We start from the raw sequence: 6,849 nt of genomic DNA on the forward strand, positions 1-6,849 counted from the left end.
ATTGTAGAGAACTATCACTATTAAATTTATGACGAAACAACCAAAGGCAACGAATAATATTAGTATCACTAGGGCGAGTAACTAATTCCCACGTATGATTTTCCTGTAGTGCACGAAATTCGTCCTTCATAGCAATAGTCTAGTTCAGGTCCCGGAGAGCCTTATGGGGGGATTTTGGGAGCGGGGACAGGTTCTATGGTGGGCTGGCCAAAAGGGCAGATTTAGGCACATTTGGCTTAAAAATGTCGTTCATGGCACGGGTAGTCATGGTGTGAGTTGGGCGAGAGGGTGGGGGAGGTGGAGGTAGCGGTGGGGCGGGTGTAGGCGTGGGGATAAGTGGGGAGGCAGGGGTAGACGGTGGTGGCGAGGCAGGGGAATTGGGCGGGGGGAAACATGGGTGTTAGGCGAGGGAGGTGTGTTGGGTGTGGGTGGGACAAAGGGACTGGGTGATGGGGTTGGGGATTGGGGGTGTGGTCGTGGTTGGAGAAGGAGGGGTAGGGGGTGGCTGGTTGTCGTTGGTGAGTGTTGTAAAGGTGTCGAGAAGGAGGGGATTAATGGGAGGCTCAAGGAATGAGTAAGACACAGGTTTATCACAAGGAACCTCCGCAAATGGGAAAATCGATTTATCAAAAGTGACATGGCGAGAGATATACATTTTTCCTGTGGACAAGTCAAGACACTGATACCCACGATGTTGAGGTGGGTAACCGAGGAATACACTTAGTGGACCTAGGAGCTAGCTTGTGTGGGCGTGTGGCGAATAAATTAGGGTAGCAGGCACATCCAAAAAATCGGAGGTGATTGTAAGAGGGTTCTTTTGCAAAAAGAGCAGAAGTGGGAGAGCGGAAATGGAGAGTTTTAGTGGGAAGGATGTTGTGAAGATGAACATCGGCATGAAGGACGTCTACCCAATAAGGCGGAGGAACAGAAGCGTGGTAAAGGAGAGCCAAGACCATTTCATTTAAACGACGAATCATACGTTCTACTTTACCGTTTTGTGGTGAAGTGTTTGGGCAGGAAAACCGGAATATAAGGCCGTTTTTATTCGCAAAGTTTTTGAAAGAATTATTGTCAAATTCCCGGCCTAAATTGCATTGAAAGGATTTGATAGGGCATTTAAATTGAGTGCGAATATAAGCTGTAAATTGAATGAATTTTTGATAGACTTCAGATTTAGCAGTTAAGGGATAGACCCAAACGAATTGCGTAAAACTATCAATGAGTACGAGATAATACTTGTAATTGCTTTTACTCAAAATAGGGCCAGTCCACAAATCATCATGTATAATATCAAAAGGAGCAAAAGTAGACGAAGTAGAATCATGAAATGGCAGTCGTTTGTGTTTGCTAATCTGACACGAATGACAAAGATTATTGTCTGACCCTTTAGTACAACTTATACAAGACCGACTACGAAGATGTTGAAGAATATTTGTCTCAGGATTCCCGAGACGGCTATGCCAAACATCGCTGGAAAAAGTGAGAAGACTGTGATCGAGGGCATTTGTGGAGGAGGACGACTCAGATGACACGGGGTAAAGCTCTCCATTACTGTCACTCCTCAGGATCGTAGTCCCATTCTGAAGGTCCTTCAAAGAAAAACCAAACGGGTCAAACTCAACGGAAACATTATTATCTTTTGTGAATTGGCGAACAGAAATGAGGTTCTTTATTATTAGGGGGGTGTAAAGGACATTGGTGAGGTATAATGTGCGGTCTTTAACAGGTAAGCTTGCGGTTCCCGAGCCCCGTACCGGAATGCTATTACTGTTACCAACTAAATAGAACGAATGTTACTTGCACCAGAAGGACAAATCAACGTACTTGCATCCAAAGTCAGATGGGACGAAGCACCAGTGTCCATAAACCACGGACCATCCGCCGGTGGTTGCAAGCCCAAGGTCTAGAAAGCTTGGCCGAGATCAGTCGGTTGCGGGGGCTGGGATTCAGTGACATGAGCCTTTCCAGTCGCACCATGTCCAACAGATCTATTTAAGCGTGAGGCACCCCACATCTGCCATGGTTGCACCCAGCCATGATAGGTGGGATAAGGGCATGGAGGTGGGGTCCAGGGGTATAGCCAAGGTCCAGCAGGCGGCTAAGCAGGGGCCAAAACAGAGGATACAGACCCGATGGCATAAGAATCAGGCCGCGACTTATTGTTATTACTGCCACGGTTATCACGACGACGAGAGTAATTATTATTAGAATTATTATAATTGGGATTGTAATTATTACCTCGATAATTAGACGAGCGAGGTGGTTGTTGAGGCGGCTTAGATTTATCACCCCATCCCGACGAATCAGAAGAGGAGGAATTGGACACAACCAAGGCTTCAAATTGTTCGTCCCTGGCAGTTTGACGGTGTTGTTCGAGTTCAAGCATACTCCGGGCCGTCTCAAAACTAGGGAGCGTCTGATTAATATAAGAAGCAACGGTGTCGTATGATGGTGGAAGACCGCGTACAAGTTGTAATACGAGACGTTGATCGTTGACAGCCGCACCAATGTCTTTCAGTTGACCAGCGAGATCCTTCAATCGCTGACAATAAGCATCCAGGGAAGGAAGATTGGCAAGTTTAAGATTATTAAACTCGTTTTCTAGGGCAGCAGCGCGTCAACCTTTATTGCTTAGGAAAATATTCTGAACATGGACCTATGCCTCATATGCGGTGGACTCGTCTTCCAGAACCCGGGGGAGAAGGTCATCACTCATGGTCCCATAGATCCATTGGAGAACATGAGCATCGTTCTCGCACCATTCATCATAATTGGCGGCATCTTCAGGCGGCGGCTTGGTACCGTCAATATGATGGAGGACTTTAAACTCCTTGGCGTGAAGCATAAATAGGCGAACCCATGATGCGTAGGTGACCTTTGTTCCATCGAGAACATGGATCTTGTGTTGTATATTGGAGACGGTAAAAACTGGATGTAGAGGAGGTTTCATTGTAGGCGTGGTGTTGGATTTATCTCCCATCGAAATGGGTTGTGGTGGCTATGGGGAAAATAGTCGGTGAGAGATGCTGAAGTAGAGAGACGGTAAGGTCTAGGATTATTATCGAAATCTAGCTGATACCATGTTAATGTGTAATTCCCCTAATTAGTGTGATTAGCATAACTTCATATATATACCCGGGATTTACAATATCGAATCAAATACAAATCATGTATGTTACCTAAAGACAAGACTAGATACAATCATAAAGATATGGTATAAAATATTTACATATATTTACATTAATAGATTCATTGCCTATATGCTCAATTTTCACGATTTAGGGCCATTATTGATCAAAGATTGACGTCGATTGTTGAGAGGACAAATGTCACTAACTGATAGCGATCCTTCGTGATAAGTTTGACACAAGTAGCATTATCAATACGAATTAAATTTTTGGATAACCTTGTCTACGGTCATTTTAAGATTAGAAACTATGCACGTAGCCACATAACAAAAAATAAGTTTCAATGGAATTACTTGTGTCGTCTTTAAAAATTCACCCCGCTCCTACCGCACTTGATTATACCTTTAAAAACCCCACTCATGTTTAGTAAAATAAAATCAAACATAAATAAATGTATAAAATTATATTATGTACTCGATATTCGATAACAGATGAAAATCATGAAATGTACAAGATGGTGGCATTATTAGAAATTAGAAATAAAAGTAGGAGTAAAGCTATATTCATTTGGACCTACTTTCAGTTTTTATAAATTCAGTTCAGTTTAGATCCATTCAGTTCATTTCAGTTTAGTTTTGTAACACCCCCATACACCAAGTGCCTTACCATGACCACCTAATGCATGGAAATGCTACCATCTCGGTTACCCGAGGCAATATATATCAAATATACCATAAAGAAACATACTTAATTACGTAAAATAGTTTAAGTGATTACAATATCAATTCCCAACTGTAAAAGAAATAAAAATGTTCCAAAAACCAATTAACGGAAAAGCAAACTAAGTTCATGACATAGCGGAAAACTCTAAAGACATGTGATGACTCCATCCCAGCTATCCCTCGCGCAAGTCATCTCATACCTGCTCAATACTACTCACCATCCCCGAATAGGTCACCACAGTTTTCAAAACATTTAAACGAGGTCAGTTACTGATTACACAAAACACAATATATAAGATACAACACACACATTACCCAAACTCCGTCACAACTCCACACACCTGACTACACACTAAAGTGTGTAGTTCTGCCAGAATACCCATCGCAACAGATATTCCACACCGCCAGTGGGGGGCCGCAGCCGTTCCCACCGAAGCCTCGCTCATCATCTCCGAGCGATAACCCATGTTCCTTAATATGCACATCCCTCTGTGGCGGGTTCCACAGAGGGCGAATCAAGGGCGTGAAACCACTCCCGCAATTGACTCCACTAAGCCGAGGACGCACCTCGCGAACCACAGACAAACAATTACAACCAACTACAATATCAACAATTACCAATTCCAATACGATATAGACAAACATTATTAATCAACAACCACCAACAATCAATCAACCAACCAACATACATGTAACCAATAACTGAGTAGGAAATCCTACCTGGAAAAGCAATCACCAAGATCGTCACAATCAGCTAACTAAAATCGTTCTTCAACGAAATCACCTCCTATCAAACATACAATCATACAATCACCATCTAATAACCACAATACTCCCAAAAACCCCAATTTACCCAATTAGGGTTTCAACCAAAATCAATGAAACAACATAAAAACTATACTAGGAACTTACCCACAATACGACGGTCTCAACGGCGTAAAGAACACAACGATCCGACGACTCTAGCCCTTAGGATTTGATAGAAATGAGAGAGAGAAGCAACGTAACTTTGTTTCATCTTTGTGGAGTTTAGAAAAGTGTAATAATGAAAAGAAATTGACGGATTAAGTTTATATATCTTCCTCACGTTGCTATCAAAACCCGTCAAAAACAACCCGTAAAACCAACTTACTCGATCGAGTAAGTCACTTACTCGATCGAGTGACCCTTACTCGATCGAGTGCCACACTTACTCAATCGAGTACCCATCATACAGAACGCTGTTTTCGTAAAACAACTTACTTACTCGATAGAGTAAGCCCCTCTCGATAGAATACCCAAAGACATAGAAAACCGTAGTATTACAGTCTTCCCTCCTTAAAAGGAACTTCGTCCCCGAAGTTCAACCCATACTCAAAACAAGCATACTAACTCGATCAAGACACAACAACGCAACTAAGAACTCAAAATAAAACCCCAACCTATAAAATATAAACTCTTAGCACCAACTCCACCAACTATGTCCACCTCCACAACATGGCTCACGATATCGTATCAACTACGTTATAGTCTCTCTCGACACTAACTCCATACACTACAAAATACCATCCACAAACGCCGCTAGCTCCGTCTCACTAACATATTATCCACCAGAAAACCCAATATCAAGACAATCGACCAAGCAAGATCAACCACCAAACGGAATGTTACAAGTTTAGTTCAGATCCATTCAGTTTAGTTTAGTTTAGTTTCGTTTAGACAATTTTAGTACAAAAGAACATGACCTAAATCTTTATATGGAGTTATTGGAGTATATAATAAGGAGTGGTAATTGGTAAAAAGGATATAACAAGAGTAAGGCCCTGTTCTTTCTAACTTATTTTCAGCTCACTTGATTCGATTCGGCTCATTTCGATTTGATTTAGCTCTATTCGATTCGATTCAATTCAATTTCAACTCAGCTCCATTCAATTCAACTCAGCTCGGTTAAGCTCCACTAAATTCAGCCATTTCAATTTTCCTCATCTTAAACTTAATAGTTTTTATTATTAATACTATTTATTTATTTATTTTTATTATTATTATTATTATTATTATTATTATTATTATTATTATTATTATTATTATTATTATTATTATTATTATTATTATTATTATTATTATTATTATTATTATTATTATTATTATTATTATTATTATTATTATTAGTTAATCATCCTCATTATTGTTATTATTATGAATATTATGGTTATTAAAATCAATAATATTCATATTAATATAATTAATACTATTACTAATATTATTATTAATATGAATATGAATATTAATTATTATTATATTATTATTATTATTATTATTATTATTATTATTATTATTATAATTATTATTATTATTATTATTATTATTATTATTATTATTATTATTATTATTATTATTATTATTATTATAATTATTATTATTATTATTATTATTATTATTATTATTATTATTATTATTATTGTTATTATTATTATTATTATTATTATTATTATTTTTATTATAATTATTATTATTATTATTATTATACGAACTTTACCCCTTTTACATACACTTTTTCATAAAATTTCTACTTTGTACCATTTCAACCAAAACTGAAACAGATGGACTCTTAAATCAATATTTTCCCTAAAACTTAATCTAACTGCTCAAATGAATTGAAATTTAAAAGATGGATTCTAATTTACCAAATTAGAAATTAATTTACTTGTTTATCAATTATTAATATTATTTCTTAAGTTTTAGTTAATCAATCAAATTTTATTTGTTTAAAGATGAAATTAGGGTCTGTCGATTTTTATTTATCTAATTAATTAAATTACGATTGTTGGGGGTTCGTGGTGGCTACCTAATAAGTCAAATTAGAGTGATACACGGCTAGACTTTGAACAACAATCTAGCAAATCTATGACACCCCCATACTCTAAGTGCCTTACCAGGACCACTTAAGGTATGAGAACGTCATCATCTCGGTTATCCGAGGCAATGATAAATCAAATGACAATAAGGAAACATACTTAAAT

Source organism: Silene latifolia, chromosome X (assembly GCF_048544455.1).
Source record: "Silene latifolia isolate original U9 population chromosome X, ASM4854445v1, whole genome shotgun sequence".
Taxonomy (NCBI): domain Eukaryota; kingdom Viridiplantae; phylum Streptophyta; class Magnoliopsida; order Caryophyllales; family Caryophyllaceae; genus Silene; species Silene latifolia.